Source organism: Rattus norvegicus, chromosome 6 (genome assembly GCF_036323735.1).
Source record: "Rattus norvegicus strain BN/NHsdMcwi chromosome 6, GRCr8, whole genome shotgun sequence".
In the NCBI taxonomy this organism is placed as follows: domain Eukaryota; kingdom Metazoa; phylum Chordata; class Mammalia; order Rodentia; family Muridae; genus Rattus; species Rattus norvegicus.
This window is the reverse complement of record NC_086024.1, coordinates 44800736-44824401: the sequence shown is the minus strand read 5'-3', so window position 1 is coordinate 44824401 and position 23666 is coordinate 44800736.

Here is a 23666-nt window from a genome sequence, read left to right as displayed (position 1 = left end):
TAGCTGGTGTCTGACTAACGTTAACCCAACCTAGCTTTAGGTGCTCCATGGTAGGTGTGTATGAAGGACGTTGGGCTTCCATTGTGCTTACATCATGAGCACATTAGTCCCTCGGGAACCTTTTATGACTCCTCTCAGAGAGGTCTCTTAGTCCTCATATTCAGCGGTGACCACCACAATCTTTAGTCTTCCTAGCTCCAAGCTCAGTACTTGTGATGACACCACTGCCAGGCCAGTCTTCCAGAACGGTCTCTTTTCTCAACCATTTGCACTTTGAACTCCCTTGACTTGAGGTTACTGCCTTTGTCTCCTCTGTTCTTTTCTCTGCCTTTCTTCTGCTCACGCTGCTTCTTGTTCATCATCCTGGTTTTTCTTTTTCTCGATTTAGCTTGAGTAAGTGGCACAGCATCCTGCCTTCTCTTGGCCTAACAACACTGAATATGGAGCACATTCCTGGCCCTGCACAGAGGATCACGGTGATGCCCGGACTTATATGGACTCTGTCATTATTACTGTTTTGGAAGTCATCATTGTAGCCTAGTATTTTCATGAAGGTCACCAAATTATTGGTGTAGAACCTCAGAATTAAAGCCCGTGATTGCATAGAGGAGGAACTTTCCTGTCCAGTTGTGACTTCTCTGATCACTAATTCTTAGTAATTTAGGAAGGGATTTCAGTTAAGTCTTATTTTTCTCAGCTCACAAATCCACATTTCATATATATATATGATATATATGATATATATGGTATATATCATATATATGATATATATAACATATATAATTTAGGTGTAATGCCTGAAGAAAACAGAAGAGGGCATCAGATCCCAGGAACTGGAGTTACAGATGGTTGTTAGCTGCCATGGTGGTCCTGGAACCAGGCACTGCTACAAGAGCTGCAAGTGCCCTTAACCACCGATCTACTCTCCAGTCCCTCTGTTAGCTTCTTTCAAGGGGTCTGTTTGCATTTGTTCTCACAACAGATTTTTCTGAAGTTCTCAGAGAGATGTTCCCCAGAGCATTCTTTGTATCTGACCCAAATGCTCCTTCAGGCACAACACCTGTTATATAACTTGAGACACTAAAGCCAGAGAAAGAGTCTGGATTCATGTGGCTGCATCTGTTGAAGGCAAATGCTATGGAACTCTGAAGTTAGTACAAACCCTCGCCACACTAAGAACTGGGAAGGTCAAATGATATTTTTTGTCTTCATCAATCCTCCCCCACTCGGCCCTGCGTGCTCCGTGTCACACATGTTTGGTAAGCAGGACTCTGCTCCGTAAATATTCGTGACAGGAAAGACAGCAGAGAAGGAACAGAAATGACAGCTGATCTGATAGTGGCTTGTTGACCTGCAGCATGACTGAGCCGTGGCTCAACTCCTCATGCCTCAGTGTAGTTAGCAACATGTGATTGCTAAGGCCACTGCTGATGACATCTATTCTTGAGGGCAGTTACAAAGATGGAATGATTTAATGTGTGTCATGTCTTAGGTAATCAGTAAAACATGTTCCTTTTGTTGAGGGGAGGTGTAAGTCTTATTTCTGCTACTTGCTGCCAGCTAAGTTCTCTCTCTCTCTCTCTCTCTCTCTCTCTCTCTCTCTCTCTCATTTTAAGCTCAGGTTGACCTCAATCTCACTGTGTTGTGAGACTGAACAAGTTCTGGGTTTACAGGCTTAGCTCATACACATTTTTATTCAGTGCTGAGGCTGGAATTCAGGATCTCATGCATGCAAGGCAAGCATTCTACCAACTGAGCTACATGCTCATTCCCCGCCTCCCTCCCCACACCCCGCCGTACGTCAATACTTCTGATTATAAAATCTCTACAATGTGAAGTACAATGTGAGGTACAGCTTCAAGTCACACTTCTATCAACACCAGAAGTGGCCTTCCATTGGCATAAAAGCCATGAATATTCTGCCTTTTTGCAATGCAGGTCTGAATCCAGATTTTTCCTTTTGTACAAGGCTATCAGGCACACTGGGTTAGGACCCACTCTAACGACCTCATTTAACAGCATTTCCTCTGTAAAGACCCTGCCTCCTAAGAAGGTCACATTCTGAGGCACTGGACCTCAGGACATCAGTGGATTTTAAAGGAACCCACAGTTAAATCCCCACCACTCAGGTCGATCACAGATCTGGGGCTCATAGCCTCTGGTGTGGTGCCTGTGTTTTCCTTATTAACCCTGCTGTTCAGCCTCCAGGAGACTTCATTCCTCATGAATTTACAGAGAGGCACCCGGGTAACATTTCCTGAATTCTAACTCTTTTCTCTGCTGCTGCAAAGCTGTTATGCTCTTTGGTTTCTTCTTTCATCCACCTGGCTGCCAACCAAGGTCTAAAAAAAAAAAAAAAAAAAAAAAAAAGGTTCCCATGCTGCAAGCTGAATTCCTGTCTTGGGTCCATGTAGGTTTATTGATATTCCAGCATGGTTTGCTCCACAATTTATGCTCTGCAGTTTGTGAACCACAGACCCAGGGGGAAAAAGAGATAGTGAAAGAGAGCATTTTTCCCATCACTTTATATGCAGTACGTTGAACCTCAATTTCCTGCCACATTATTTCGGAGTCCTTAAATATCCTTTTCTCTGCATGGACATTAGGAACGACAAAGCCCTTTCATTCTTCAGGTTGAAATATGAGTCCTGTAAGAGCTATAATCACAGTGATCTCTTACTAGTGAAAATACTTACCTGTGGATACATGCCTTCCTGTGGCTCTGAGCTTGGGCAGGGGGATGCCTGACCTAGGATCTATAATCATTCAAAGCACCCCATATGGGTCCATAGAGGGACCTCGTTATTCCTGTACACAAGGACACTGCCACACAACAGCCACGTCTTCACTTCTTACAGCAGAGGTATGGAGTGGGAAACAATGAAAGGTCTGAATACAGCAGCTCAGAATTCAGATTGCGGTCCAGAGAATGGCACTTATAACCATGGGAGCCATGGCAGGGCCCTTGAACTCTCTGGGCCAGACTTAGAATAGGCGACAGTAGACATGACCACAGCTTTGAACTAGACCTCAGATATTGTTTTCCATAAGAGAACCCAGGGCAACAATCTTCCCAGGTGTTAGATTCATAATAAGATAAGATAAAAAGCTAAAGCAAAGCTAATAAGCATAATGAAGAAAATATGCCTACCTTTTTATTCCCAGTTAGGTGTAGAAATCAGAGATGGTTTTCACAAACAGGAGGAATGGTAGAGAAGAAAAGCCATCAGATTGGGGCTTGCAAAATGGCTGTCATTAAAGTGCTTACCACACAAGCATAAGGACACAATTCTAAGAGCCTGGTGTGTTGTGTGCTTGTAGGACTAGTGATGTGGATGTGAAGATTCCTGGGGCTCAATAGATAGCCAGAATGGCTGAGTTGGGAGTCCTAGATTTAGTGGGAGAGGCCATTTTGAAACAAAAGTGAAAAGTGATTGAGGAAGGCACTCTGTTGATCTCAGGTCTCTGTAAGCATGTACACACATGTGCATACCTAATTACGTGTCTGCATACATGAACACATACATATACACAAAATAAGCAAAGAAAGAAATAAGTAAAGTGAAAGGGAGGGAGGAAGGAGAAATGTGTAAGGGAGGATGAGAGAATGAGAGAACTAGAGAGAACGAGAGAGAGAATTTGAGAGAGAGAGAGAGAGAGAGAGAGAGAGAGAGAGAGAGAGAGAGAGAGAGGGAGGAGAGTTCTCTATGCTGTTCTGCACAGTGACCAGCATCCCATTTGCTGTGGAGCCTCCCGACTGCTTGAATTATGAGGCAAGCTCATAGAAAAAGGATCTCTTCAGGAGCTGCAGGCAGTGTGTTTGCCCAGAAATAATGATTCATAACATCTATCAGATGTGTAGCTCCTTGGAGCATCATTTTGTCTGCTTCTGTAGTCTCAGTGGAAACCCATAAAATAAGCTCATAGGTGGTATGGTGTATGGTATTACAAAGAGAACAGGGTTAGAAATGTGAGGCCCTGAGACATTTGGCAATGACACACATGACTGACAGACCCAGGAAAGACTGGCGTTACAGTGCAAAAAGATGAAGAATTTCCTCTGAAGGCACATAGAATGGCCAGTCACAGCGAGAATGGAGAAATGCACCTCTCCTATCCTGTTTGTACGTACAGGGTTAGAGATGAAAGAGCACTGGACAGAACAGGTTCACATTATCATGGGCAGTAACAAACAAGTGACTAACACAAAACAACTCCTACTGAGATAAATACTGACAAAAGAAATAAATAAAACAAAATACAAACAGATACAACGCTATGTGAAACAACAATGGGGTACAGGCAAGACTGCTGAAAAAGGTGTTTTAGTCTAAAATATCTGAGACAAATGACTTAAATGAGAAAGGTCATTTTGGCTTCTTGTTCTGGAAGTTTGAGTTTAAGATTCTGGCGCTCTCTTGCTTTTGGTCTTTAATGAGTCTTTAGCTTATCATGGTAGGAGCATGTGGGGAACAAATTGCTTAACCTCAAAAATCAAGCAGCAGAAGCAAAAGCAATAGAGAGAAAGTCACTGTGATATCCCATAGTGCCTAAAAATTCCCATAAGGCCTTATCATCTGCGATGGGTATCTTTGTCAGCTCTACACACTCTAAAATCACCTGGGAAGAGAGTCTCAGTGATGGATTGTTGAGGTCATGTTGACTTGTGGGGATGTCTGTGGGATATTATATTGTCTATGTTAGTTGAAGTGGGAAGACCTGTCCACTGGGGGTGGCACATTCTCTACACAGGATTGTTCAAATTGTATAAATGTGGAGAGATGAGGGCTAAGGCATAAGCACACATACATCTATTACTCTCCCCCTTTGACTATGAACACAGCATGACCAATTTTCTTAATTCCCTGTTGCTGTAACTTTCTCACAATGATGGAGGGTAGCCTGGAGCTGTGAGTAAAAATAAACCTTCTTTCCATGTTGCTTTCATCAAAGTATTTTGACAGAACAATTGGCAATAAAATCAAGACACTATTGAATAGTTCATAGTGTCCTCTGATATTGCAACCCAGAGTCCAAGACTTTAATATATAGTTCTTTGGGAGACACTCATTCAACCCATAATAAGTGGAATTTAATTTTACATTTGATAGATGTGAAGAGTTGGCCTTTGAAAATGTCAGGGAAGGAGAGTCCCAGCTATGGAACCAATTGACATGAAACCTTGACAGAAGAGAAATTAACCAAGCAGTAGTAGATGAAGCTGCAGAGAGTGAAGGGACATTCAAGACTGAGGCAGACGAATGTTATTCTGCAAGTCAGGGTGCAAGTGGTCAGGGGATGAGATATAAGTTATTTGGCTTTGCTTAATGTCTGAAATAGTTAGTATGTAGGTATGAAGGTTCAGAGGCATGTGACAGAACTGTGATTCCTGGCAGGAAGGTTCTCACTGACAATGACAGTATTTTTCACTTGTAGAAATATTCCGCAGAGAAAAAGAGGTTTTCTCCCAAAGTCACCTGAGAGGTGTCTGAAGGACAGACATGTATCCTACTCATTTTCTGTGGAGGAGCATGCATCAATTTTAAGTGCATGTGCAGGAAAGATCTTGCTTATTGAACATTCCAGACCTGGTACTTGACAAAATCCAGAGATAAATGAGTCACAGAGTTACCTGTGCTTGAGGAGTGCTCTCCTCTGCTCCCGGAGGCTGATTTATGGCAGAGCATTAGGCTGTGACTTGTCGGGTACAGCTGGCGAAGACGGTACCAGAGAGATACTGCATTGACACAGGAAAAGGAGAATTTTCTGCATGGTCACAGAATACATATGACAAGAAGGTAATGAAGAAAGGTCACCAAAGGACCTTCTAACATCTATCTGTTGGACAAAATGGATTTACCCTGAATCCCATTTCCTTATGGTCTAGTTTTGTCTGCAGGTGAGAAAATGATAATTTGAGACAGTGACCCATATTATAAAGAGAAATGAATCCTGGGAGTATAGTGTTATCATTTTTGAATGCAATCTTTCAGACATGGTCCTAGATTATAGGGGTATTTCTCAACAGGAAAACTACCTTTTTCACTTTTAAGTATTTTTGACCTCTAAGGATAATTATGAGAGAACAGTGAGAACTGGGTAAGTCATAAATACTACATCATACTTGTGCCTTCATGTAGCATAATTTGTCATATATGCACTTAATATTCTCATATCACTCATACATCTATTAATATAATTAACATTTATTTAGTACTTATTGTATCTTAGGCATTAAGATACAATGTGTTAGCCTTTGGAAATTTCAATATGAATTAGATATGATCTTCACCAATAAGAACCTCACAGTTCTAGGGAGAACCAGAGAAAGCCACCATGCTGATCAGAAAGCTGGTATATGCTCTGTATAACACTCAAGGGTAAAATGGAGACCAAAGATTGCTATAAATGGATTTCACGTCAATATTAAGAAACCTCTCTTTTTACTCTCATGACAGAAGAAGTATTATCAAATAGAGCAAAGCAGTAGGTACTGGGACTCAGGGGCGTTCTTGGTCAGTGAAGTGCTTGCTGTGCGTGCATGAGGACCCGAGTTCAGATCCCCACCACACGCAAAATTTCACAAGATGTTTTAGGCCGTGCAAATTTTTACTTCTACTTTAATGTACCATAAATTGTCAGATACCAGAAGTATCATCTGTAATTTCAATGTGGGAGACAAGGTAATAGAAAGGTCTCTGGGCGTTGTTGGTCTAGTGTAACTGAATTGTGAGCTATTTGCCCAATGAGCGTCTTTGTCTCAAAGAAGTAATGTAGAGAATAATGAGGATGATGATGAGACAAGCACCTCTTGTCTCCATTGGTACTCACATACATATGATGCACACACACACACACACACACACACACACACACACACACACACATGCAGAGTTGAAAGCAAGAAGAATGAAAGCAGTAAGAATTCATACATTGATGGCAGAATGTGAGTTAGGCAATCATAATGGAAAGCAGAATAAATTGTCATATGATTGAGCATCCATATGAGTATACACCCAAAGGAAGTGAAGTCAACATGTTAAGGAGACATCCGCAATCACATGTTTATTGAAAGAAGATTCATAGTAGCCATGACACAGAATTAGATTATGTGTCTATCAGTGGATGAAAGATGAAGGGAATATAAAATACATAAACAAGGAAATGCTATTCAGCCATAAAAACAATATTTTTTATTTATAGTACACACACACACACACACACACACACACACACACACACACACACACACACACACAGTGTTGTGTTAAAGGAATTGAGGTGGGCACAGAAAGACGGCTTTTCACATAGATGCATGCATAGAATCTAAAAGAATTTAACCTACAGAGGTTAAGTGTGTACAATAGGGTGGGCAGCAAACGGAAGGAGAATTGTTAATGGGATCAGGAGTCAGGTATATAGAAAGAATAACTTCTGATATTATAAAGGACAGAAAAGTAATTATGGCTTACAAAAATTAATAGTTTAGTTTGAAATATCTAGTAGGAGCTTAGTATTCCTACCACAAATGCTAAATATTTGAAGTTATAATTGTGATAATTACCCCAATCGAATCATTACACATTGTGTACATGTATCGAAATGCTCATTATAACTCATAAATACAGATATTTATTCTTTACCAATTAAAATGTTTGAAAAGAATAATTTTCAAACGGTTGACTTAGTCAAAGGTGCATACTTGCCAACTCATACTGGTTCCCATCCTCAAGGTGGAAGAACAGTGTTAGTTGGTGGTATGGCTGGCCCAGGGGAGGAGGATGTGCTACAGGAGAAGTAAACTGTGTGAGATTCTGGTGGCCATGGACTTTAGAGGTCTGTGATTGATTCTGAGACTTAAATTGTATTCAAACTAACATGGCCCTACAGCAAGGAAGTTCTACTTTATGCCCATCCATGCCCAGGACAGCTTGGTTGAAGCAAGACATCTTCCAATTCAGGAAGTGGGAATGGATGATGTCAGACTGACTATAAATGTTTCTTCATGGCCTTAAATGTCGAATTCATGGTCCTCACTGCAGACTCTATTTGAAAGGGTCTTGAAATTTTAGGAGGTGGAAGAAGCTGGAGGAAGCAGGACACTGGAGAGCATATCCTTGGGAGCTGCGGGTGGTTAACCTTCCTTGTCAACTTGATGGCCTATAGTCACTATGGAAACCTGCCTCTGGTGTTCCCATGAGTGTGCATTCAGGAAGAGGGGAGCCTTTCCCTGAATGTGAGGGAATTTTCATGGTAACTTAGGCAGTTTTTCCACAAGGGGGACATCACTTCAGAGTCAATAGCAGTTCATGTATGTGTGTGTTCCATGTGTAAATAGTGTCTTCATAGTTATCAGTTAATTCACCTTTTGGCGTAACTATGAGAAAAGATAATAGAAAGGAGTTGGGGAGGGTTCTGAGGGCTCAGTGACTCTCTGAAAATGACAGGGTGACAATCAACCTCAGGGGCTCTGAAAGGCCAGTGCCAGCTCAAGACATTGACACATTTGACTTTCCTGCATGCTTCTAGAAACCCAACCTTTCCTTATATACAAAAATGATTTATTATGGGTCTTAACAGTATGTCCATTTATTTTTCACCCCAGAAAAAACAAAGCAGTTGATTGACTAAATGATATATACAATGCACCCCGAACATGCTAACTCTCAGTACATGATGGCTGCTTTTGCAATAAGCCCAACTGAACCCCTAAAAGTTTCAGTCACTGTTCACGACTCCACTCAACAAATGGTCATATACCATTTTCCAAAAACAAAAGAGGCCATGGTGTACACATCACCCAGTTTGTCAATAATAGAGGTGACTAAGGATAACTGGAGCATATTTTTCTCCACTAGCAACATTTTCTTGATGATAAAATGACATTCTGAAATTGAAACGACTTTCAGACAATGTGAAATCCAAGCTAATATGGAATCTAAGTCTGAGTCCTAAGGAAGGATATGTTCAAGGCCACACACGTATCCACTGAGGACAAAGGCTGGGTGCTAGGTCTCCTTTTCCTCCGTGCTGTTCCCTGTACCTTTGAGATGCTGTCAATCATCTTGGTCTTCTTGGTCATCGTTGAACTCTTATCTCCTCCCACAAATGCCGCATGTACTTAGTCATATAAGCATAGGTATGACCATTTTCTGTCAGTATCAATAAACTGTATATTACATTTTAAAAATGTATCTCAGGCCAGGCATGGTGATACTTATCTATCCAAGCTGCCAGAAAACGGAAGCAAAAGAGTTTAGAGTTTGAGGTCACCCTAGGCTGGTTCACAGAATTCTGTCTCAAAAGCAAGAGCAAATCCAAACCAAAACAAACAGAACTAACCCATCTCAGAGTTCCCCAGGTTGCACTTGAGCAGGTAACCTGTAGCTTCAATGCATTGTGAAGTTTCTTTAAGGTAAGTGCTCATCTGTCCACATTTCAGGATAGCGCATTAGATAAAATATCACAAAAAGTATATCTCAATATTGTTTGAATCTGAGCTGTCCTCCAATGACTTACGCTTTGAATACTTGGTTGCTAGATAGTAATACTGTTTTAGGAGGCCACGATGTCACTAGGAACTGGGATCTAGATGGTAGAACGGGTCTAGATAGCTACCCATGATGGTTTTACAGTTAAACCCTGAGTATCAGCCTTATTTCCTGCTTCCTGTCCCTTTCTCATTCTTCTCACTATCATGGACAGAACTACTTCCATTTCTTCCTTCCCTGCCATGAGGGACAGAAACCCTCCCACAAATTAGCTTAAACAAGCCATTCCTCCCTTACAGTGTTCTTTCAGGTATACTGTCACTAAGATGCAAAGGTGACAAGGCATGGCCTCAAAAGCAGTTCATGTGCCAATCACTGGCTAGCTTGCCCTCCCTGGGTGATTGACAGCTCATGTGGACTTTCTGGTCCCAGAAGCATGAGTAAGCAATTCTGAAAAATCTCTGCCTATGGACAGAGGGGCTCAGCCAGACAGACTGCTGTTTATAGACTCGTGCTGGAACAAAAACTGAGAGGAGGTCTAAGGTCCCAGAAGAAGAACAGGGTAATTTCGGATCTTTTGGGCTCTGTTTTGATGTTTCTTAAACAAGCTTCTTAAATGGTAGAGTTGCCTTTTTATTGGCTTTTATGTATTTTCCAAAGACAGCTTGAGGCAAGTTAATGGCCATTTCTGCTATTTATATATAGACTGAATCTAAACCATCACTTTTCAATGCTGGCTAGCCATCAGTTTTTAGTTTGTTTTGCTCTCTCGCCTCCAAGCATTGAGAAATGTGCTCCATGACAGCAAAGGAATAGAATAGACAGAGGTTCCTGTAGCTCTTTCCTATGAATTAAAACATTTCGTCCTGGAGAGAGGAGCTGCTCATCGGAGACTTGAAGTAGATGAATTTATCAAGGATTTCAGAAGGGGCAATAAACTCCAGGGAGGCAGCTTTTGAGTATCCACCCATGTTGGGTTGGGAGTTTTGATAATGTAGATCCCTTGGAGAGACATGGGCTCTTCTAACCCACGTTCCTTAAGTAACCATCCCGGATTCCTTGTTTCACTCAGCTAGACTCTGCTATGGCTTCCCTAGCTGGAGCGAACAAATGTTTGTTTCTTTACATCTGTCCTGTAAACATCAGTCAACACTAGGCACATGCTTCTTGAATGAAAATGCCATCCTCCTACTCTTTTGTCTGGAAGGAGTGAAGTGAATAATGTCTGAACAAGTTTGGGACACTCTTTTCCCTCCTAACTGTTTTAAATCCAAACTCTTTGTCTCCTGTTAGTCTCCTGGAGTATCTTGTGATTTAGTTGCAAAGGACTATTCCATAGGCTAAGCATGATCTATATTTCTTCCCATCTACTCTACCCAGCTTTGCATGCTGTACATGTCTTTGCCTTCTCTATCATCCTCTCATTAACTCTCCCAGGAAGAGCCTTTAATGTAGAGCACCTTGTTCCCTTTCAGCATGTAGATGCCTTGATTCAATATTCCTAGTCATAGACAGCAATCTACCACATAGTAGGTTCTTTTTTTTTTTTTCGTAGCTGGGGACCGAACCCAGGGCCTTGTGCTTGCTAGGCAAGCGCTCTACCACTGAGCCAAATCCCCAACCCCCACATAGTAGGTTCTTAAATATGCATATCAAATGAATAACTTACATAGTTATAGTTGAGTTGTGGTTGATTTTATATTTATCCTAATGCATTTTTCATATGCCAATTGTTTACGAGTCTTCCAGTTCTGAAATGTTCTGGTTAGGAGATTCTTTGTCTCCTTACACAGAAGTCAGGTCTGTCCTTATATTATACTCAATTTTATTATTATTATTGGAAATTATTATTATTTTATTATTATTAAAAAGAGAATTGGTGACATCTTTTTGTTTCTAAATCTAGTTCTATTCAATAGCATGAAGTTATCTCTTCAGTGACACCACCGTATCATAGTGTCCTGCCCACTCTGCCTATAACTTAAGGTGCTAATGAGCATAGCTCATGTTTATCCACACTGAACACCTACCCACATACCCATGCTAAATGCATGGGTCTAGCTCATCTGGCTTTTACTCTGTCACATGGCTGGTAGGATACTGTCACTTGCTAGAGAGCCAAGACAGAACCTGTTTTCTTATAACCTCCTTACTCAATATCTCAGAGAATGAGTCTGGGATTCATTCTAAAGTCTCTCTTCTCCTGGCTGGCCATGCCTAATTGCTCCCCACGTCTTTCTGATGTCATTCCAGAAACAATGTTTTGTTGTTTTGTTTTGTTTAATTGGGGACCTGGCTTCTTTTTGTAGCTCCTAAAGGCCCAGATCAATCTGCACTTGGAGCTGCTCGTTATTTTTTCCAATAAAGAGACTTAGAAAGGCTTGAAAAACTGGGCCTCTTTGTCGGATCCACATATAATTTCAAAAAAGATAATTATGTCTTCCATCTTCAGTTATGATTCTATTTTGGAATCTTCTAATTAAAAAAAAAAGCCAACAAACTCCCTGTGCTTTTGAATCTGAGTCATTCGTACAGTAAAAGTCTGCAAAGTTTCACAGACACATTTAAGGCATAGGAATCGGGTGTCCATGGCCTTCAGACTTTCCCTTGTTGGCTCTGCAGAGAGGTTTCTCAGGTCACCACAGACTGGTGAAATTTTTAACATTTGGGGTTAGTTTTTCCCCATATTTCCCTCTCAGTACATAGTATGCATTATTGATGTTTTTAACCTCGTGTATATTTGACAGTGTTTTTTTCTTTTAAATTGAGTGTATGCTCATGCACATGTGTACATGTACAATACTCATGAATGTTTAAGTGGTTGCTTATCATGTATGTATGGTCACATGGAGACCAGAGGTCTACTTCAGGTGTCTTCCTCAATTGCGTATTTTTTTTTTATTTATTTATTTATTTATTTATTTATTTATTTATTTATTTATTTATTGAGACGAGGTCTCTCGCTGAACCTGGAGTTCACTGATTCTGCTGCACGGTCTTGTCATCCTCCACCAGTTCCAGCCATCTTCATGCCTCTGCTTCCCCAGTGCTGGGATCATAGATGTGCACTTGCCTGGATTTTTGTGCCTACTGACAGGCCTCCATGCTTTTCTGACAAACACTTTACCAGGTGCTTAAAATAGTTGTGGGCTATATTAATTTTTCATGTAAAGACCAAGCACAGTGACATCCTTTAGCTCCAACCATCCCTGCCCCCAAGCACCTTCCTAATGAGCAGTCTCTTGATCTCTCAAGGTTTACTCAGATCCCATTTCTTCACAAGAAACAGACCACTGCAACCCTCAGACTCTTGTGACGTTTAAAAAGTCGACTCTGAAAAGTTTAACCATGTTTCATATGCCATGTGTGGTATATAGAATTTGAGGACCTGGCTGGTATTTCATATATGTCTTGTGACCAAGACAAACTGTTGAGAAAACATCTGGACTATGATTTGGATGCAACGTTCTCACAAGTGACTCATCCTCTGTTCTACCCTTTCCTTGGGTAGCATTATTATTTTCTATAGTTGGACTGGAACCTTATAATTTGCTTCTTCGGGCTTTTTGTTTAGTCCCTGAAATAAAGCAGAGCCATATCAAGTGAACGAAAGCCCTGTTACCTTATTAAGAGTGTGGAAGAGGGATGGAGGCTTGTTTGAAGGACACACCTATCCCTTACTCTCTCATGCTCATTTTTATTCCTGCATCAAATTGAACACTTGAACCATATGTTCTTTGTCCCCAGCAAAATTTTCATGCATTTTAATGTTGTTTCTTTGGCTTGTACCCAAGGATATTATACATAATGGCTTTATGAAAACTATTACTGTAGAGATGTCTTTGATGTAGTATGGAGGAGGTCATTCTGTTCCTTCTAGATGAATCCTGGATAAGACAACTTTAAAAAAGGTAACATCCAGGGAAGGCCTTGCTTCCTCTAGGGAGCTGGGATACCTTTTCCGGTTTGGTAACAAGCCTGACTCTGTCTTCCTCCTTGAACTGACAGTATTTTACCATGCACAGTTTACAGGGTGCATCCATCCCTTTCTTTAGTCTCTCTTCTTAGGTCAGAGACAAAGATGAGGATGAAGCAGATCAAGCATGAAAGCCCCTGTGGTTACACAAGAGAAGATGTAGGCATCACAGGGAGACACCCCTGTGGATATTTTTAGTATCAAATAGAGGAAATGGGGACTAGAGTAGCAGAGGAGGGCTGATGTTTTTGATGGTTTCATTTTCTTGGAGTCCCACAAAACCACCTTCTTTGTGGATATTACCTGGTGGAAGACCGATCTGGCTCATCAGTCCATCCATCTGTCCATCTGTTCATCCATCTATCCATCCGTCATCCATCTGTCTACCCGTCTGTCTGTCCAACCACCCATCTATCCATGAATTGTCCCTATCCCAGGTTCTACTGTTTCCTGTTCTCCCTCTCTCCTCAGTTTATTTATAATAACTTCAGGTACCTCTCCTCATGCTGTTGTCATCAGCGTTAAAAGAAGAGCAGAGCATTGTTTGCAGCAGAGATTCTCATACTTGGCTGTAGATTAGAATCATGTGCAGATGCCAATGCCCTAGCTTCATCCATTATCAAAGGGACTAGTCTCAGTTAATTTTAAAATTCCTTTAAAATTTTCTAAAACTCTCTTGATGTATCTGACACATAGTCATATTTGAGAATGGGAAGGCTTCAAATATTCCTGGAGGTCTTTTAAGTGCACATATGAATTGAGTCAGAGTGGGTTGATACCTGAAAGTCTGTATTTCTGAGAACTTTCTATAAGACTTGATGTTACCTGCTCCCATATCACATTCTGAGTAGCAACTGTGGACAAGCACCTAAAACCCCAGAGGTCACACAGACTGCCAAAACCCAAGTGGAGGCACATTACTGAACCTGAAGACTCGCTGGTCACCAGAACCATAGGCTACTCAGGTCAGAAAATCAGAAACAGAAAGCAAGGTGAAAATCATCCAAAATATCCGTGTAGAGGAGAGAATTCCTGATTCTTTAAGGGGAGCAATTAACATGTTTTAATGTCACTTGCATTCTGTGATCTGTGACCTGTGTTCTGCTCCTCTATGCTATTGGCAAAATTAAGTCAAGTGTGAAGCCCAGACAGAGTACTAGGTGCATGATAGAGTTAACCTTGCCAATAATCCTATCTGCCCTCTAAGGAGGGGACATCTTCTTCCAGGATATTGTTCATGGCAGTCATCTGTGTCATTCTATGTTAAGCATCTATGGTATTTATTACATGGTAGACATATATGCTTTTTACTTTTTGCCTTAGTTAAGGTTAACTGCCAACTTGGTGCAGTCTAGAGTCACCTGTGAAGTCTTTATTGAGGGACTACCCAGATAAGATTGGCCCATGGGCATGTCTGTGGGTTGTCTTGCTTCTTAATTGATGTAGGAAGGTCTTGCTCACTGGGCAGTACCATTCCCTAGGAAAATGACCTGGGTCTATATAAGAAGGCTACCTAAGCATGTTCCCACAAGACAGTCAGCAAGTAACCTTCTTGCATGGTTTCTGTTTCAAGCTACTGGTTTGAGCTCCTGCCCTGACTTCCCTAGTGATGGAGTACAACCTGTAATTGAAAGGAGCACTTTCCTTTCCTAGGTTGCATTTGGTCATAGCAACAGACGGAAACTTGATGAGTATCTATGGTATTGTGTGTGTACACACCTGGTTTTAGTCAGTGACTAGATAATAAGTATCTTGAAGGCACATGCACCTTTTCCATTTGGTACTTAAATCATTGTGTTTGTTGAATTAATGAATAGGTAGGGAACTTGTATTCCCTTTAGGGATGAAAAGCAGGGGCAACTAATGTTAATTCCACAATTTGGCCTGTGACAGTGATTCTGCTTGAGAAGATACCATACAAAGAGCAGTCCCCTGGAGTATCACACTGACACTGAAACTCCTGTGGCTTTCCAAACGCTACCTGAATGACCTGGTTTTGCACTCTTGCCCAGGATGCAACCTCAGCTCTCACCAGGACACAGTTCTAATCTCTGCAGGCTCAGCTCAGATCTCTGCTTGTGTGGAGGAGGCTTACTCATTCCCTTCTCCATACCTGCCTCTATGCTTCTGGAGTTCCACAGGGATCTCTCATCATAGAGTGAGTGGTTCTACTCCACTGCCTATGTCTTTTTATCTTTCTGTTACAGCACTCAACATGATACCCAGCACAGGAGTTTAGTGAACTTCTGTTCAATGAATAAAATGAATGAATGCATGAATGAATGTGGAAGCACCATTAACCACAATCTTTCTTCCTTTGTGCTTGCTGATTGTCATCCAAAAAGCAATAATCAAGACAGAGTATTGCTGGATACCACCGTGACATATCCAGGGTGCCAAATCCGACTTTCTAGTGCAATTCAAAGCTATTAGCAGAAGTAATGTACCACAGTGGGGTTTTCTGCTGTTTCTCAGCATCCAACCTGAGCCTGAAAGGTGGCAGGTTGCCACATAGTAGATGGGGAGTTGCATGTTAAACCCAATGGGGAACATTCACAGTCCCTGCTTCTCTATCCATGCATCCTGCTGCAGGTGCTCTCAGAAACCTTTACTGTTTGCCAAAGGATACTGAGGTTGCCTTGGTGAATTGGAGAGCCCAAGGTGCCCTGTCAGCTTCTGTCAGGTGCCAATGGTTTCAAGTTGACTCTGTGCTCATGAGTAACGCTCTTGTCTTGCAGAAGAAATGACGTTTGCTATTATGTGATTCAAGCTTACTTGCTAATTATCATATTTTTAGCTGATACATAACATCCATTTTTAGAATGTTCAGCAAAAAAGATTGTCAACTCTTTGAAGATGTGTCTAGGGAAAAAAAAGCCTCAGGGGAGTCATTTAAGAATTTTCTTTTACTTTTTGTCTTTTTTTTTGTAAACTAAGATAGGAAGAAAATGCAACTTATTTAAAGCAGCAATTTATCTTCTCTCTCTCTCTCTCTCTCTCTCTGTGTGTGTGTGTGTGTGTGAGAGAGAGAGAGAGAGAGAGAGAGACAGACAGAGAGATAGACAGAGACAGACAGAGATAGAGATGGAGACAGACAAAGACAGAGATAGAAGGACAGACAGAAAGAGAAAGGCAGACAGACACAGAGAGATAGATACATAGAGAGACAGACACACAGAAAGACAGACACAGAGAAAAACAGACACAGTGACAGACAGACAGACATAGAGACATAGAAGGATAGACAGAGAGATAGACATAGAGGGAGAGATAATCAGACACACACAGAGAGAAACAGACACAGACACAGAGAAAGACACAGAAAGACAAATAAAGAGATAGACAGGGGAGGGGGAAGACAAAGAGAGACAGAGACAGAGACAGAGTTTAGGACACATTATGACAGAATTTCCAGTTTAGGAACAGTGATGACTGGGGACTCCTTTATCTAGCCATGTGGCCCATGCCAAGGACAAGACTGTTACAGTCTAAACAATTGTAAGTTGAAATCAGATCCTCTTTCTGATGGCATTAGAAGGAGGGAGCTAGAGGTAATAAGATTTCTGTAAGGGTGGAGCCCTTGCAAACAGTGTTTGTGCTCTTGTAGGAAGATGCCAGAAGCGAATGTTTCTATTTCCATTGTACAAGTAGGCAGAGAAAAGCTGAAGTCTCCAACTTGGAACAGGACCCTCAACAGAGCCCAGCCAGACCCCTGGCCTCTGTCTCTAGAAGATGAGAAATGAGTTTCTGATATCCATAAGCCATAAGCAGCCCTAGCTAACAAAAGCCCACACTTGTGCACAAGGGATGTATCCAGCTGTATATTTCCAATAACGAGAGCAGATGTGTGGCTGACAGAAAAATGAAGACTTTAGTTCATACGTAGTCATACTCGGTTCATACTTAGTTCATAGCTTGGTTCACACATTTTAATATGAGAATTTGACCTCTGTTTTAAATGAGATCTTTTCTAACATAGAACAAATAAATCTGCTTACATTTTCTTCTTCGGAATGCATTGTGTTTTGTTCTTTTGGGACTTAAAAGTACTGTCTGAGCTTGACCAGGACTTCCTATGTGTTCTCATTTCTTGTCTGTTGCTGTGATGAAACACCATGACCAAAACCAAGGCGAGAGAAGGTTTACTTACCATACACTTTCTGGTCACAGTCCATTACTGAGGGAGGTCAGGGTAGGCACTCAAGCAAGAACTTGAAGAAATCATGGAGGATGGCTATGCGCTGGCTCATTGCAAGGCTCTCATGTCCTTAGCTTTCTTATCAGAGTTGAAGCTCTGCTGAGAATGAGATCACTGATGACATAGGAAACTAATGGGCCACCTGTCTAGGAACTGACGCTACTCACAGTGGGCTGGGCCCTCCTACATAAATTAATAATCAAGACAGTCTTCCACAGATGTGCCCACAGGCAAACTTGGTTAGGACTCTTCTCTCAGGTAACTCTAGACCAGTGATTCTCAACTTCCTAATACTGAAATCCTCTAATATGGCTCCTGAAGTTGTAGTGACACCCTCAACCATGAAATTATTTTTGTTGCTACTTCATAAGTATAATTTTGCTACTGTTATGAATTGTAATGTAAATATCTGATATACAGGATCTCTGATACATGACCCCTGTGAAAGGATCATCTAACCTCCAAAGGGGTCATGATCCACAGTTTGAGAAGCACTGTTCCAGGCAGTTGAGTTGACAGTTGAAGCTAACATATGACACTTTAATATTCCCTGGAATAAAAGTGCAAAGTCTTCAGTTTACCTTTTATTGTTGCAAGACAGAATGGGTGGTGGTGGTGGTGGTGGTGGTGGTGGTGGTGGTGGTGGTGGTAGGATTGTGCAGCTGGAGAAAACTGTAGGGTAAACCCCATGTTTGGCGTGGAGCTGTCCAAAATCATATTATTACTTTTGTTGATGGTCCTTTATGTTGTGATTTTGGGGACCACTTTCCTTATTAGCCATGTCAAACACGGGACTCTAGGTTTGACAGCTGCTGACATGCTCATAGCTAAGCTGTATTCTTCAAAAGTCCTAACCACTTTGGTACAGAGATGTGCAGACCAGTTCACACTTTGCCTAATGTGGATAAGTTTTTGCTGCAAATACAGCTGTCAGTGCATTCTTCACAGTTTTGCTGACCTCAGTGTTAGGCTGAGAACAGAGCCCAGAATGGGTACGGAAGCTGATCTATGTAACAGAATCATGGGAGTTTTCAGAAACTTGAGATTCATTTGATACATTTCAGAGAGAAGAAAATTTTCTCAGAACACATTTCAACTAAGTAACATAGCCCAGAGCTTGGGTCAAAGTAAGAGGCGGGTCTTCCTAGTCAAGTCTGAGTGACATTGCTGTCTCTGCCATTGGGAGATGACAGGATGGGGGAAGGAGTCAAGAAAGGAGTGGATAAAGGGGGGTTCAAAGAGGGCTCGTAAGAGCTGCCTGGCTAGGGACAAACACTGGGGGTGCCTCTGACATGTGTAACCAATGCTAGAGCAGGTGTTACTCCTCTCTTTTGCTGGGGAGCAAGAAGCAAGGCTGTGCACATCTGTCTCTCACTCTCCCCAAACTGTTTCTGCTAATGTCAGCAACCAGGTTCTGATTGTGCTAATCAAATGGTTGATTATTCATAACCATTGGATCTGCTCAGCAGTAGCCATAGACACAGCTTGCTGAGGACTTTTTCTTTGCACTGGATTCATCTTCTGATCTTCATTCTCCCTCCTGTCATCTCTCTACAGCCTTTCCTCATCTCTTTGAACACTGGGCAGTGCGACCTTAGGCTCGGTCCTTGGATCTTTTCTGCTCCCTGCTTACATTCCTTCCTGAAGTGGTCTCACTGAGTATTAAGAAGTGAATTGTCATCTGTACACACGGATGTCCCAAGTTTTCTCCCGCCTAATGGTATCCTCGTCATCCCTACCATGTTGGTAAGCTCAAACCTAAGCTGAATAAAGTCAAACACTTGGTCTTCTGCTACTGTCATTGCTTTAACTATCTCAGAAAATGACAATTCTGTTCTTTGTAACTGTCAGGTTAATCATTCAATAGTCAACCCCCTCTCCTATAAGTATAGGGTTTCTCCTCCTTCCTTATCCTGTGGCCGGTCTCGTTCTCTATGATCCCATCATCCCCCAGCCTCTGAGTGAATCTCAATAATGTCAAGCTAGCAGCCATGCCAAGCTGCTCTTCTCTTTCATCTAACTGATAGTCTCTTTCCTATTCTTGTGCCCTTTCATCCATGCTTAAATGTGTTGCCATGGCAATCAAAAGTGAGTTATACCTTATCTCTTTCCTGTTTATCCTGGGTGATAATTTTCTTAGTGTCACCCACCTCAGAGCCCTTTTAGAGCCCTAGGCTCTCCTTTCCCTTCTCCCATTCTCTCTGCCTGGTTTCTCTCTGTCTCTGTCTCCCTGATCTCCCTGTTACTCCTTCAATATCCTGAGCAACTACTCTCACTGCCAGATGCCTTTCCTCCAATGCCTGGGTGAGCGCTACCCAACAGTCACCCTCCCTAGACTGCTTCCCTGACCTGCTTGCCCAACAGTACTTTTCACTTCTGCCCAAAGCAAGTAGCTTGTGGAAATAGACTATGCAATGTCTGCCTGTCTATCTGTCCCCAGGAAAGCAAAAAGTCATAGATACTTGCTTGGCTTATTCACCTAGCATAGACCAGATAGTGGTGCATGCGCATGACATTGAATGGAAGGCATTATGTAAATGGTAGAAGACATTGAAGAGATAGCTGACCAGACCTGGCAAAAACAAGAGATGTGTAAACTGCCTTGGAGCAGTGGGGGCTCAGGGTAGGTAGGGGCTCCTCAGATGTGTCTTATGTTTCTGCATTTTCATGCATTGGTCCAATAGCATCCCATTTACTCTGAACTTTCTTGATTTCTGAATCCACTGCAGGCATCCTTTGGCTGGTGGGCATGACATAAATGAAGAAGGAAATTGGTCCCCGTGGGGCCTGGGCACACTTGCTAAAGGAAGTTGCTTCTCACTTTCCCCTTCTCCCTTTCCTTCAGTGTTCCCTGACCCTGAAGGGATTGTTGAATTAGGACCCTCCACTTGGACTGAGCAACACATTGTATCAGCCCCTTTTGCCTCCTCTTTGTATTTTCCAAGACTCACATTGTCAAGCAAAACATGAGCTTTGGAGCCTTCCTGGGAAAGGATGATACAGACCATGATGGTGTGCTCAGTCTTAAGGCAAAAGCCAACTGTGGCTTATACATCAACAACACATACAGTCTATAGCTTTTGTCTTAATAAAGACAACAGATACAGAGGAGAGATGTTCACTTGTAGAGAGTAAAGTATTTGTGTGTGTGTGTGTGTGTGTGTGTGTGTGTGTGTGTGTGTGTTGAGGAGGCAGGATACAACTAGAGCCTTCTACACATTTGTGCACCAATGGGCTACACTTTTCTCATTTGGTATCCAGCTAGGTCCCCAGATTCCTAGAGAAGTTTAACCCATATAAGAGAGGGTTAGGAGCAAGGTTCTAAAGTAGTCACCTAGCTAGAGGAGAAAGAAAGAACCATGGAATATGCTATATAGGTTGTCCTCAAAACAGATTTGACTTTGTTATTGAGAAATTATTTTCAAAAAGCTCTGCCTGGGTACCCTGGTACTCTTGTGAGTGAGAAGCTCACAGACAGGGAAAGGTCTAGAGCATGGCCATAGATCAGCTACATAAAATACTGGACCTGAAGCCTCCTATATCTCATTTGTCCCCTGTAGGGTGACAGCATGTTGTTCACACTCATGAACATGATAGAAACTAGTAATTAATAGGAAAGAGAACAATGGAAACTATCAGGACATATATAGTGTGCTCTGGAGACACTGGGAGCCAGACAGCTGAGGATGGTCTTATAGGATGAGAATAAAGGTTGGAAAGTATTAGCACTACTGTTAAGTCTGGTAGACCAGTAAGTACACATCCAGTGCTTCAGTTAACAGAAGAGAGGAACATACAGGCTGGAGATCTGCCATTCATTTAAACCTATGGACATGAGTTCCTTGACTTCATGAACTTAACTTTTATAGCAATAGATGGTAAGAAAATAACACAGTATGTTTTTGACATTAGAGGCAGTAAATGTAATAAGCTAGCCGAGAATGAATACCTTGACAAATGGTACCTCACAAACCCCACGAGTGAGAGCAATATGCAGTTGGTGTTTGAATTCCCAATACCTTGGTTTACAGCATGGCAGAGTGGACCTTTATTTACTCACATGGGTGGATGGATGCCTAAATACAAACAAGACTGAACCCTTTCAGGATGCTTAGGCAATAGATTGGATCCCTAAACACAGTAGGACGCCTAAGTAGGAGGTGCCAGTCCTCTTGATGCTTCAGGTAGGCTTCAGGGCAGAGTCAGATGCTAACTGGAAGGAAGCTTGGCTTTGGGGATTGCCATTGGTTCACAGGAGCCACAGATAACTTCAAAGGCAAACCTCCCCATCCTTGGACTCATGACTTCATGTTGCCTTTCTGGGTCAAACTGATTTACTTTGGAAAAAACTTCTGTCTGGCAAATATTTTTCCATTCAACCACATCAATTGTGCAGTGAAGTCAGATTAGCCACAGCCATTCATATCCGTGAACATGCCTTGTTATCCTGGCAACAAAGCTAGGCTAAGATATCTGTGTGTTTATGTGTGTGGTGGGGGGAGGGGAGCCGGGGTAGTATATGTGTGACTGTGAGAGTGTGCGAGTGTTCAGGGAATAGGAGCAAGTGTGTTGGGAGACTTGTCTCTGAAGGGGACAACCATGGCCACTGACTGGCCTTCCTACATTTCTTGCAAGCTCACAATGGCAATTCTCCCAGTTCTCAAATCAAACCAGATGGAGAATGATACTGGAGAACATGGGGCTGCTGCCAGGTTTGTGCCCTTTAGAGAGCATCCCCCTTTTCTGAAAAGCAGCCCTCCTAAAGATGCATTTGCACAGGACTGTGTCCTTATGCCCCCAAGAGGCTCATCCTCTAAGCCTTAGAGATGAAATCACATTCATAATGTGATCATGTTTTTATGTGAGCAGCAGTGTTTAGTATGCATTGTTTAAACTTGTAACACGATGCTTTAAGAATGACAAGTGAGGGCAGGAATCTGCCTTCCTTCTTTTCAGAGAACAGGGAAAGTACCACATTATACTGCACACTACCTGTCATTCATTCTTTTATTCATGCATGCATGCATGGATCCATCCATCCATCCGTCCACCCATCCATCCATCCATTGTGGTACTTGGGATGAAACCCAGAGCCTCAGGCATGGTTTCAAAGTGACTGGCATTTTGTCCCCTGACATTATTCTGAAGGCTTCCTATGTCTATTCTAGAACAAAGCCATTCCCTTTCAAGGCATTGGCTAATTCATAGTGTGACACTCTCAGGTTATTTATGACTCAGTACTCTAGTGCTTCACTTATTGGAGAGAAAAATGAAAGAAGTTAAAATCTTAAAATGCTCTCTGAAGGGTAGGGATTATCTCATAGTGACCACTCAATGGTCACCACAAAAATAGATGACAAAACTTTCTATCCCAATGGAATCTTGAATCCATGAAGCAGTTCAATATTTTAGGGTCTATTTCTTAAAATTATCATTTTCAAATGTAAAGAAAAGAGAGATGTTTGGAGATTTTTGAGGAACCATTCTTGAAAACTCACGTCTGGTGTGCTTTCTAAGGAGATAAGAAGTCCCCAGCCTCCCCAAGAGGTACTGCCTATTGGCCTTCAAGTCCTTCCACAGTCCTTCATGACTTATGCCGTTAGACTCTGGCTTGTTTTGGGGACACCCAGGTGGTGCCACATTAGGTAATAATTTAGTCAGTAGAGCCAGACAAAGGCATCATAAAGCATGCCCTAGATGCAGAAGCATCTATGGTGGCTTAGAAGAGAGATGTCTCTGCTGGTGCTGGGGAAGGCCATCCAAAGGAGGCATTCACTGTGGAAATCTCTTCAGCAAGGAAACAAAGCACACATTCTCTTCAGGGGCTTACAAATCATGACCAAATTAACTCCAGAGTCATAGGGTTTCCTTTCCTCTAATAGAAAAAAAGAATTAAAATATAGTTTAAAGAACTTACTTTTCTAAGAGAGATTTCTCCTCTTGTGAGATAAAGGAATGCAGATGACATATATATATATTTCATTTTGATCACACTTACCCC